This window comes from Passer montanus, unplaced genomic scaffold, assembly GCF_014805655.1.
Source record: "Passer montanus isolate IOZ18808 unplaced genomic scaffold, ASM1480565v1 scaffold105, whole genome shotgun sequence".
NCBI lineage: Eukaryota > Metazoa > Chordata > Aves > Passeriformes > Passeridae > Passer > Passer montanus.
Window position 1 is genome coordinate 580,624 of NW_024357059.1, and position 13,590 is coordinate 594,213.

Sequence of the window (13,590 nt, forward strand, 5' to 3'; positions counted from 1 at the left end):
TACTTCATTAGCATTAGGAGTTGAAATGTTGTGATAAAACATGTTACTGAAAACTGATGATTTCTTATTTTGCAAATTTGGGACCTACACATATAATGAAACTCATAGCTTCAGCCTGGAAACTTTATTTAAGCTAAACAAAGGAACAATGTTGAAGCCATAGAAGTGAACTGAAGCACTTGCAGCAGAACCAGCATTGCACAGAAAACATTTGTCAAAAAAGGGAAAAGGACATTGAAAATGCATTAGCCAAACCTGAGCACGGGAAATAGAAAGAACTAGGTATACCATTGTTCATTTGTTCAGCTCCTCAACAGATTGCATAAAGTGTAGGGATCTGGAGCCTGGAGTTCCAAAATAAATCTGCTTCTTTGTCCAAATACTGACTGAACTTAGAAACACCAGCAAGAAGGGAAGCTGAAAAAAGAATGCAGAAGCGCATGCTCCCTGCAAACACTGCTAGAGGAGAGCTATTTGATGCCTGTGCTACTCACAGTTAATAAACTGAAACTCAGCAGAAAGGTGCTGAAGATAAAAATGTTGCAGGTTTACATAGGAAAAATAAAACATGCTTAATTGAATTTGTGCAGGTACCCTTTTATAGGTCAACACTATCTTTAGGCTTCCTAATGGAAGAATTGACTCCAGCCCATAGATAACTAAGAATGCATATTAACAGAGTCATCTACTCACTGTTCTTTTATGGAAGGTTAGATGGAAGTCTTAACCTTTGATGGTAAGATGTTGCATTTTATAATAAAAATCTTGAAGATAAATGGGCATCTCTGTTACAATAAATGTCTCACATAATTTCATATTACTGCATGACAGATTTCTATATCTAATCAGATAAAATGACCTGATGTCAATAATCTGAAAACAAGACCTTTTGATTTCACTGAGTTCAAAATATATTCCATTAGCAGTTCTACACCACTGCAAAGCTACTCAGCTCCCCTCTTGTTTCTTATCAATTATGTATTTACCTGAGAAATGAAGAGCTGAGAAGCTCTGCAGGGCTTTCTAGGGATGGCATCCTGTGTTTTACCCCGTGCATCTTTTCCTTACGCACTTATGCTTATGTTGAGCTGGCATTAAAACCCATTTAGATGTGCAAAGGCCTGGGGCAATTGCAGCAAGCAGCAGCTCTGAATGCTGACATCCAAAGACGAATCAGGTGCAAGACAGACTTGAAACTCTTGTGCCACAGGCTAGGCAAGACTGAGTGTGTGACGGAAAGGGTACACTGGGTCTCTGAGGAGAAGGGAACTGCTCATTCAGCAGAGGAGGCTGCTTGCTTACATTTTGTGCTGGAGTCCCTGGAAAGGAGCTTTATGCAAATATAGCCTACAGCTGGGTGGCAAAGCTGACATGATGTAAAAAGCAAAAGAAGTATACACCTGTCTTGGCTTCTCAGATGGTCCAGGAACAGAAGATCGAGCACAGGCAGAGCAAAGAATGTCACTCTTAAGGGGTTCCACAGACCATGGCGTTTGTTTTTAACCCTGACATTTTCAGATTTTAGCATCTTTTTGCCAATGAAGTTGGAATTAGTGCTCATCTTGGCAAATTCTAGGGAGAATGACATTCCTAAACCACTGGTAACAATATAAATGACAGCTGATGTAAACCTGTCCTATCACAGGTACAGTCCTGTATCCAAAATATATGAATTTCTGGGAGACCTGGCAGCTCTGAAATAAGCTGACCACCAAGTTCAACAAGTTAGCTCTTTAATAGAACTAGAAAGAAATGGACAATGGGGAAAGCAAGGGAACATCTACATGCAACAGGAAAAAAAATACTGCCCTGATGCAGAGGCCCAAAGCCCATGGAGGTACCTTGCAGGGGTGATAATCTAATAAATAGCCATGCTCTCCAGGCTAGAAGAGTCCATTACAATTACTTCACATATCAACTCTTGGCTTTCAGTAGATTTTGTTTTCAAAAATCTTGGGCCATAGATTTCAAGTGTCCCCTATCACTGGGTAACTGCATGTACACAACTAGAAATCCTGTTTGGATGAAGTCCAAGGACTGCAAAAGACAACTCTGTTCTCTGTTCACTTCAAAGTGATCTGCATTTCTACTGAAATATTTCAGCTCCCATTTTACGTAAGTTACAGCAGATTTGCTGTATGAAAAGGAAAACGAAAGAGATTATTCTGGCGACATGGGTGTGAGAATCAGTCTGCAACATTTTATTTTCTAAGGACCAACTGCTCCAAATATTGAGTGAAAATTAGTAACTCTAATGGAGATGATCTCCGAACCTGGATGACAGTACACCACCAGCCTGTAAATGGCAGGATTTGTGAAGCTTATCTATCTGCCACAGTACGTAAACACAAATGTAGACTAGGTGCTTTACTCCTCCCCTTTTGCCTACATACTGGGTTTATTACTCAGGGCTAAATCTATCTTGATCACTTAATACATGAAAATCACAGCATATCCTGGCAGATTTACTCTGTCTGGGAAACACGGTCCACAGAAAATAATGTTCCCAGTATCCAAACTCTGGTATACACTGGGATGTGGAAGTATTTGCGTTAGGCATCTTGATTCTATATTTGAGGTTTTCTTAGCACTGGTAACTTGAATTATTTTCTTGAAAAGCAGTCACTTTTTCTAAAAATGCTCTGCTTCATTTAAAAAAAAAAAAAAAACAAAAAACAAAAAACTAGAAAAAAGTACTTGCTTCCAGAGAGATAAACCCTACTAAATCAAGGAAACTGTCAATAATTGTAACCAACAGTTTCAAAAACCAGAAGTGCCCAAACAAAATACATCATGGGATGTCCACCTAGATTTCATTACTGTCCTGCATGTCTCTGACTGGTTTTCCAAAATGGCCCACTATTCTTTCTGTAGAGCCTCATCTGCTCTTAGCGGAAAAGGAAATCCAGATGGTGTTTGTTGGCATGGCTAGAAAGCAGAAACCTGAGAGGTCAGGCTGGTCCCCACTCCATGCAGCACAGGGTGTGATGCCCTTCCCGTAGCAGGGACTGGTGAGGCCTTGAGAGGTGCCAGACCAATGGGTAGATAATTTAATTGGAATTTATAATACAGCAGTTAAAAACATAGAAAAGTTCTATGTATAGTAGAAGATGTCCAGAAGAAGCTGAAAATTGTACATCATGAAGCTGAAGAGGACCACAAGAGATCCACGCTGTTTCAGGAAAAGAAATGTTTTTTACATTTGTCCTGGCCTACCTAAAACCAAAGACAGAATCAAGAGATTTGATTCTGTGAGGATTGCCTACTGAGGTAAGCTATGCAGTGAAGTTACTGCAACAAACCTGGATGCCTACAGATGCATCATCTGCCCCTTCCCCTGTGACCTTCCATCCCTAGTGTCTGAGTGGGTAACAGGCATCATGTATGTGCACGAGGGACCAGTCTGCTCAGTTTCACTGCTCATCAGCCACTGCCTTCAGGAGGGAACATGGGACTGGGTTGTGACTTCCTCCTTTCCCTAAAGTTGTTGTCTCCTTTGTCTACTGAGTAGTCACTTCCCCAAAACTTGTAGGAACTCAAGAGTCTGAGACTGCTACTTCACTTCAGTGGAGCTGGAGAGTAGCTAAAGAATCATTGACAGCCCTGACAGAAGGACTGGGGAGACAGAAAGACTGTAAAAGCCCTATTTCATCAACAAAACAGGACAAAAGCATATGCTGCAAGAGAAGAACAACAGCACATAAACTTGGTAGTTTCTGTTTCCAGATTTGTTTGCTCTGGCAGGCTTCCCCCCGCAATCCCCTCCTTTTCCTTTTTCTTCTACTGTACTTTCTTATTTTAGATTTCAGGAGTTACCTCACAAAAGGCACTTTTTAAAGACTAAAACTGCTCAAACATTTATTGCAATAAAATGCCTACTCTACCCGGTAGAGTAGGAATTGCTTAAATACAAGTGCATACAGAAAACTGAACACTGTAACCTACATAGCAATCAAAATCAGCATATCACAGACCCACAGGGGTCCTACCGTCAGCTGATAAATCAGTACTGCCTTTTTCAGGCACGTTCTTGCAATATTCAGAGATCTCCAACTACAATAGTGAAGAAAAATTCCAACATGAGGTCAAGCACAATGCTGGTGGGGATGGATGTAATCCATGGAGTGCACACAACATTCACCAGCTGTGAATTTGGTCTGCTAAGTTGAATTTATCTACAGCAGCATTTGTTTCCTACAGGCTCTTTAGTTCTTTCATTTGCCTCTCTTTTCTCAGGAGACACTCTAGTTTTTCTCAGCAATCCCATCTTTTGCACAGGGAACTGAAAAACTTTGAAGTGTGCCTTCTAAAACACTGACAATCTTCTTTAATTAAAATGAATAACGAATCTTTAATTTGCCACTTACCCATAGGATCCAGTTGGGTAGCTAAGAGCTTATCTCAGCTTATATCCTAAGTTGAGTTCTTGCAGGGATCCACTTTGAATTAATGCTGCAGTAACATCACAGCTTTGGCTGGCTGCTGTAAGCATACATAACAAAACTCCAGCCAGGCATTCTAAGTAAAATCTCTGTTCTAGGACCTAAAAACTTGCCAAGATAGTATTGGATCAACACTTTTTTGTACACTAATTCAAGGGTATTATGACTACAAAATGAAAATTTTTGAAAAATTAATCACTGAATTCAGATTATTCTTAAATTCTTTCGAAGTTGTAGAGACAGTGACGCAGCTAGTAAAGTAAAAATACTTCTGTGATTGCTGTAAAACGTGAATAATAGGTCTCTTTTTTTTACATGCACTAGATGAAAAAATTGATTTTTTTTTTCAGAAGAACAGGAACATTTTTTCCTGAAAGTGGTTGCAAAAAGCTCATTCCAGTTTTCAGCTGTCTATGGCATTCTTAATGCCATAATGCAAGAAAGTATTTCCCTTAAAAAAACAAGCTAGTTTCATAACCCCTATTTGCTTAATATATTTGCAACACTACACAATATGCAGCCTAGAAAGATAGTACGAAACACACAAACACTCATATGAGACTGGAAGTGCTAGAATTTAGTTCAGGAATAACCTTCCTTTATGGTTAGGTTATTGAATGCATCACAAACAGAGTCCACAAGAATAAAAGTTATGTGTGTAAATTCTCTATTTTGTCTCTCCTTCAAAATAAATTTGTTTGCCTTTCTAAAAAAATACTGATAAATTAATAGAAATGACAATACAATGGAATGAAGTCCTGATCTTAAGGAACCTAGAGGATGGACCCAGAATTCTGCTAGATCCTAGAGAACTTTTATAAATGCTTAATGGTCTCTACTTAGTAATACTTCTCCTGGGACTCAGCCAATTTAGCAAAAAATGGAAGACATTTGACTGGCAGCAAAAACACTAGCCAAGGAAATAGCTGGAGTTCAAATGAACTTTAAAGACACGTATAATTACCGCAAATTTATTGTGATGAGCTGTTTCTTAGCTTCTTCCAGCATAGGTTGCACAAATAGAGCTTTATATTAAAATGAGACTGTTCTGAAACAAGAAAGTGGTTTTATTTTTTACAATAAAGCATACATGACCTGAAGTGGACATTGTTCTCTATTAAACTGAGAAACATATATGTGTCGTAGGTTAAGAAGGAAGTGAGTTTTTTGGGAGGTTGTGCTCAATCGGTGCTTGGATTTTAATACTGGGGGTGGCCACTGAAGGTATGGACCGCCTCTGAGAACACAGGGGGTTAAAAGCAAGAACTCCCAGGAGAACTCTCTCTCCGTCCCGGTCTGTGAAGGAGCTCAGAGCTCCCCTGCCCAGCTGGGGCTGGCTGGGAGAGGGAAGCCATGCGGCCGGGTGAGGGAGGCCGGAGCCTCGTGCCTTAAACCATGACAATATGGAATAACTAGAATATTGCTGGTTTTAAGGCATGGTTGTGAGGGTTTGCCCTGTCATAGCCTGCAAAAAGCTGGGAGAAGTTAATATATCTTTTAGCACTTGTTTCACTGTCACAGTCCTCAAATTAGCTCTCTATAAAGATTTTGAGCAGTCTTTCTACAGAAACATGTTAAAAAGTAATGGCAAAACATTTTACAATGGTTCTATTTTCCTGTAGTGTGGCAAATGACTTGGATGAAAGTGATGTTAGTGTACAGTGTCAGAAAGTGGAACAGCTTGGTTAGCATAAACAATGACAGAATCTTCACTGATCAAAAGAAAAGCCATCCATGCAGTCAAAAAGACAGGGCTCCACACGATAATATCTTGTATTAACTATTCCCATTTATGTGTGACTTTCATTCCTCGAAGATTACTGCACTATAAAAACCTGCATTCTGAGAATCAGTTTTAGCATTTGTCTCTGAGCCCTGTGTCTGGTCATACTGAATTTTTCCACTGGGACATCTGTGTTCCTCTCTCATGCATTTCACTCAAATTATTTCTCATATCTTTTTAGTCTTGTATAAAGGAATTGTTGCTGTTCTGTGAAATAAAGTATCAAAAGCTGAATGGACTGATGAAAGACATCATTACCTATGAAGCTGGAAACAGCATCACAAAATGCAAAACAAGCAGAATTACCTTATTCTAAGGAATAAAGTAGGAACTAGTGACGTACATGAAGTGAATGATGAAAGCTAGCAGACAGAAAGCACAGAGTGTGAACAACTGGACTATAGCCCTGGAAAGGCAAACTTAGGATGTTGCATGTGTACTGGGAAAGAAAAAAATTTGTAAACCCAAACTTCTGATGCCTTCCTTGTGCCTTAGGATTAAGGAATGATCAACCAGTGCTATCCAGCATGAGAAAGAAATATAATAGGGACCCCAGGTTAAGCTCTCAGAACGTACAATCACCTTGTAATTATTCAGGCTGACTGCCCAGAAACACCAGAAAAAAACACTGATGGTAAAGTTGGCACTAAATCCACAAAGGTGTTAACACAGAGGAGGATGAAAACAACAGGCAACCACTAATTCGAACCACAGCAATTCTGGCAGATAGGATGCCACTTCCATATACTACAGTGACTCCTAAAGTGCCACTGCCTTGACCTCTCGATTCTCATCTGCAGTTCGCCTCTTTGTGGGCTGTGTGTGAGTCACAGCCCCAGAAGACAACATACTTCTTTCACACATCCCAGCCCCTCAGTGTTCTGGCACCTGCTCCAGACTTATTTTTGAGCATTACTTACAGAAAGCTATCTCCTCTGCTACTGACATTGCTGGTCCAAAGCATATGATAGGGAACCAGCCAGAAGCCTGGTCTTACAACTGGCAGCAACAGCATGCCTCAGAATGTACCACACAATTGGATTTACACTGATCCTCCTGTGTGATTTGTAATCTGACAACATTCACATCACAATGTTATTCCTGAAAAGATTGCCATGGTATATGGTAATATATAGGATATATTATATGGTATTTTACATATTTTGACTGTTACAAATGGTTGATTTCTAACAGCTTTTTTTGCATTCTCAGTAGAATGAACATATTTTGCCAAGATTGATCATGGAAGAAAACATTCTTGTCTTTGGAGAAAAGGAGTAATTTTATATACCTTAAAGCATTAAAAATTTGATCTCTTTAAAGAACTATATTAAGATGCTTAAAAAATGTAGGATATAGATAAGGTTGTTTTTAATACCGTTCTATACATATTTTTAGCTCATTTGTAAAACAAGCTGAAGTTCTAAGTGTTGTCACATGAACTAAAAGGGGTACAGAATTTAAATATGAACATATTCTGATTGTCATCTTTAATTAGGTAATGATGGTAAGATACAGTGCCCTGACGGCATGTGCATAAAATGCACACGTTGCATTTTTAAATGCTCACTAGATGGCAACATTGCTTCTCTAAAATACAGCTGCCAGGATGTAGACAGCAGCCCTGTAAAATTTTGACTGTCACCTTGGTAGAAGCAATTTTAAACCATGGCCTGGAAAAAGAAGCAGAAGAACATTACACAGTACTAAAAAACATCATTTTTGTTTCACTGTGGGGTGGGTGGTGGCTTTGTAAAGGTAACATAAACATAGATGCTATTGTCACCTTAGGTGTGGGCTTTAATTAGTGAGATCACTGCATTTTGAATGTTATTTGGAGTGTCCCTTGACATAGCATCTAATTGACTAATACATGTTCAGTAAGATATCTGTTAACACTTCATCTGGCACGGGAACAAATCCTGGAGATAAAGAGAAGAGTGTTAAAGAATGAGAAATGCTTATCACATGGACAAACCAAAGCACAGCGGACTTTTAAAGATGTTAGTCTGATGCAGATATGTATTTATATATTGCATATCCAACATTAAGTCTTGTGGACATTCATGAAAAGTATAGACATAGAGGAATAAACTAAATTCTTAAGTTAATGAGGAGATTTCTGCTGAGATTTCAAATAGATCTTCAGCAGAGGACTTCAGAATGTTTACAGGTAAAGCTCTCCCTTCAAGGAGAGAGAGTGTAATACTTTCTGTGTGTATAATATTGCAGCAATGGAAATTAAGTAACTTCACAGAGTGTAAACTGTTCACTGTGGTCTTGAGATGAATGTATTACTCCAGCTAAATTACAACTAAATTACAAATGCACAGAATGTCATTTGTGATTACCAAGAGGACTTTTTTTTAACATACTTATCCTAAGCAAGTTAAAAAAAAAAATAAGGTTTTCCTCACTTTTCAGTCTATGTATCCAGGTCAAAAGAACTGTGCCTTACATTATAAGGCAGATGATGCCTTCTCTAAACCACATTACGCATGTGTCCTAGGGAGTTATTGCCCACCCTAAGATACACATGGCAGGGCAGACTTAGAAGGATTGGGGAAAGGGAAGGTTAAACCAAAGCTCACCAGCCTTACTTTAATTTTGGTAGACATGTAAGCTCTCCAAGCCATTGGGTACAAAAAAGCCTGATGTTGAAGAAATGTCATGTAAATATATGTAAACAACACTTTCATCTATAATTATAGAGGCTGGTCTACTATGTGATCTCCTGTACACTCTAGAGGTGTCTTACTGACTACTTACATATACACAGCTACACGGCACCCTTAAGTTTGGCTTGCAGTGAATGCTTAACCAATCGGTTTTCTCCATTAGTTGGCTAATAATTTCATCTTGTCCTTAAGAAATCATAGGCTGGCAATCTGAACTGCAGTTAATACAGGGAAACTTTTCCATTAACTTTTACAGACCAAGATTGGAGGCACATATTTAGGGAGGAAAATGCAATATTCAGCTCAGTGGCAGATAATATTATGCACATATATTTAAACAAGATAGTCTTTTAATTTCACCAAGTCTGAAAATAAGCCTTTAATGCTTCCTAATTTAAAACCACACTTGGGAGCAAGCACTGCCATCAGGAACTGGAGCTCCCTTCTCACTTCAGAATTTTCCACCCACCAGCTGACCTCTGTGATTTGCTGTGTGAGGAGAAAGCCATTCTACAAATGACCAAATTCTCGCTTTTGACATGGCAAGCAGATTTCACCCTATGGTTTGAGCTCCCACTGCATCATTTCTGCCTCCCCAGATGTGTAGATGGCACACTGGTCATGGAGAAAGAGGATGATGCTGCCAAGTCCCTGGCAGCATGAGTCCTTGGGATGTGGGTGTCTCCCACACTGGCAGCATCAGTGGCTGATGGAACACACCTCGATCATGCCACCCATGAACAGAAGGGCAGGCAGTGACAGGGCCTGCTTAACTCACCTGGTCGCTGCCAGATGGTCACCTCACCTATTTTGTGTTCTGCCCACCCAAATCTGTATCAAGTGTCCAACAAGATGCTTTGAGTTAAGGAGAAAAACACACCCCTTTAAAGAAAAGGGCTCTGAACTGGAAATGCACTTGATGACAAGTTGAGGTTCTGCTCCTCAACTCCTCATTTACGAGGTTTGGAGTGATAAGCATATAAGGTAAGCATATAAGCTTATATATAAGCATATATAAGCTAAGCTTCAGTACCGTCTTCATTAGAATGTCACACAGGCATTCCATACACAAGTTACGTGTTCACACATGTGTGTGCACACACACACGGAGAGTATGGGAAAGAAAATAAGTCTGGAACTAATTGGCATAACATTAAGGCAGCTCTGTTTTTACTAAAAATTATGCAGTTCTTAAACCCAGTAGTTCATTTCTGTTTATTAAATAGGAGCATCAAAGCAGGTGATGCATCAATCATAACCAAGTGATAATTAGGAAGGGGCTTGTTTCAAATGAGCTCATTACTGGCAGGGTTAAATGATCTCTTCAGCCAACCATCCGTATTCTTGTCAACACCCAGAATTCCCACAGCAGATAATTCTAGGGTACTTACTGTGAAAAGTACCAGTTCCTACTTCAGCTGCACAGATGTGAGCAAGCTCACTAAATTCATAAGGTGCACAAACTGTGAATGTATATTCCTGCTTCTCTGCCTGAAGGCCTTGGAGAGCCTGTCCCCTGCTTTCGTCTTTGACATCTGACAGAGACCTCTCTGTGAGATGAGGCTGTTACAAACTTAATGACTAATGGTGATTTTTGTCTAAGGAGGATTTCTGTTCATCTAGTGCTTCTAGTTGTATTTTACCAAAGCCACTGGAAGTACTACTTCTATTACAAAGAAATAACATGAACAAAGATTGGCATCCTAATTAAGTACCTGAAGAAGTGAAATATGCTGAATCATTTGTGGCTGAGAACTTAATCAAAGGGTAACACTTTGATAATGGAATTTCATTTTAAAAAAAAGGGTGGTAAAAAGTCATCTTCAAGAGCACTCTTAACAAATTCATTCATTTCAAATAATGGAAAAAACCCTACAGTTCTGGCCTAACTTTGCTGTCTTGTGTACATGGATGTACACTGAGATCTGTAAATGTGTGCTTGTGCTCAGACCTACTGAGGACTGGAGATGTGGCCTCCTCTCAGTATAGATTACAGTAGTGGGTTATATAGTAGTTACTGTCTGGTAGAAAAATGAAGTTGCAACTAAAATTGATAGCATGTTTTCTGGCCTTGCATGATTATTTGTAGGGAGCTTTATAACACGTTGTGTGCTTTAGCTGCAAATTGTCCAGGAGAAAGTTAAAACTTATCTGGTACTCTGTTTATTAAGACCTGTTTTATTATCACATTTGGCCTAGGCCACTGTCCAGTAAAACTGTACACCCACAGTGTAGAATGGGAGATGAACATTTGTTCCCTCAGCTCTCATGGCCATATGAATATTACTCACATGTGGCTTGTGCGTACCTCAGTCCTGCAACAGTGGATTACACTGCTGCAAACCAGCTGAGAGGCAATTTGAACAGTCCTTAAGAGCTGTTTCCCTGCAGACCCAGTACCAAAGGGAAGTGTTTCCAGAGAGACGCAGCGGAGGTCCAGAACTGCAGGAGTTCTGATAGTCCATGAGTTTGGATTTGTGCTCAGTTACAGAATGAGTGCAAAGACAAAATATTGCCATAGGTCACTATATCCTTAGTGGCCAGAGAATCCCCCTGAAGTCAATGGGACCTTTTGACTTCAGACAATCAAAGTTTTATCTTTTTAACTTAAATCAAGATAGCTTTTATCTCTTGCAGGTTCACTTAGAAATAATGCAACATTCTTAGTTTTTCACCCATTTTTTCCTCTCCTAGCTCTAAAACATCCGCCCTAAATCCACCCCACATTTCCAAGTTTTTCATCCTCTTCTGAAGCACACAAAGCAGGGAAAAACCAGACCAGAGGGAGCACTACATAGCAAATGGCCTGTCTCTGAGCTGACAGCAAAATGCAGAAGCTCTTGGATTTACCTCTTTTCCTTTTGAAATTGAAACTACAGTTCCTAAATTGCTGTGATTTTACACAAGTACTGCTGTCTGTCATTTGTGGCACCTACGGCAGAGCAGTAAGGGAGACAGTGAGAGATAATGTAGTATAACAAATCAGCTGACAACTGGAAGAGATGCACCATAAAATATTTGGATGTGCACAGGCAAATGATATTTTCAGTGTTTAAAAAGAAGTAGAAAATGTCTCTTAATGCTGCAGCGGATTGTTGGACCATCTGTAGAGCTGCAGTCTTGCAGTTCTGGGATGTGCTGATTACATATTATAGTGTGCTTAAGTTTCACTGCAGGATTGCATCTCACTACAGTGACATTCAGGAATAAACTCAACTTATGCTAAATAGATTTTACTGCTTTTAACTGTGAGATGAAATCATGAAGAATATGTAAGAGATAGAAAAGCTATGCTGCATTGATCCTTGTGGCTGATAGAAATTTCTTTGTACCACCATGTCTAGTGATCTAGAAAAACACTAAGTATCCCAGATAATGATAGTTCTTTTCTGCACTGATGATTTTCTACCAGGTAGAAATTTCCAGTCTTAGTTTTTTTCTGATGCTTACACTCTTCAAATAAATGTATGTATATAAGCACAATCTCAACTGCCACTTGCCTGATCTTGACTGCAACCATTGTATTTTCTTTTTCCTCATGAATGAATGTGTGGGAACTTCTTTCATCCTTGAGTTCCTGGAAATTTCTGTAAGCTCTCCAAGGAGCAGACTTCTTCACAAGCACTCAGAACAAAAATAGTCTATGCAGTTTCTGCATTATATGTCAACCAAAATCTAATTCACTGACTCCTTTGGTGTTAATGCTTTGTTTGTTTCAAACTCCCTTCTATCCTGTGTAGGGCACTTTTAAATTAGGATATAGTTGACTGTACATTTCCAAGTTTGAATCTCATTTTCTCTTTCTTATTTTTCTAATTCTTTCAATCCTGTCATATTATGTCTCAGTCTTCACTGATGCTTTGTGACTTCCTTCAGTTCAGAATTGTCTCTTAACTTAATTAGCATGCTATGAAACTCCTCTTTCAGATTATTATGAAAATGTTAACTGCTTGCAAAACAAATCCTAATAACAGTCCCTGCACCTGACTAAAATACTTGCTGCAATTGCATATATTACTTTAGTGTTTATATTTGCCTTGCTATCCAACACAAAGTTCTCTGTAAAATCCAAGTCACAAGTCTTCCTTTCCCTGTCAGTTTGATTCAGTTATAAAAAATAATATTTTCTAAGATACTCTATGACATAATTTATACATCATTTACATGCTCTTCTTCACATGTTAATTTTCTAGTTCCACCAAAAAGTAATCTGAATGGTTAGAGCTACTTTGATCTTCAACAGTTCCATGCTTTAATTTGAATGTGAGTGCTCTTTTTCACGAACATACATTAATCTACAGAAGACTTTGTAGTGGAAATGAAAATTGTTCAATTTAACAGTTTTGAAATGCAAAATTTTTTACATAGCAACTGTTTTGACACGTAGTATTAGAATGGAATGGCAAGGAAAATATAGCTTATTTTGTATTGCATGCTTACTGGTATCTGTCTACTGTCTAGCAAATAGGTGTAGGAGAAAGACATGCTGACAGATTAAATTTATATAGGGCTCTGTCACACGTACTTGGTATTATTATATTTCTCAAAATAAGTTAAGTAGGCCTAGATACAACTGCACATTACCTGATACCTATTAGAAGCAGGACAGGGAATGCCTCCTATGGAAGAGAGGGTTAAGTGTAGCAAAAAGCATTTTCAGATACAGTCACAAATTTCTCATGTAACT

At 38.9% G+C, this 13,590-nt stretch overlaps 1 protein-coding gene across 1 annotated transcript in view; it reads right to left on the minus strand.

Moving 5' to 3' along the window:
* The window catches only part of RORB (RAR related orphan receptor B), a 133,368-nt gene that overhangs the window by 18,114 nt on the left and 101,664 nt on the right, over positions 1-13,590 (minus strand). The window lies entirely within an intron of this gene.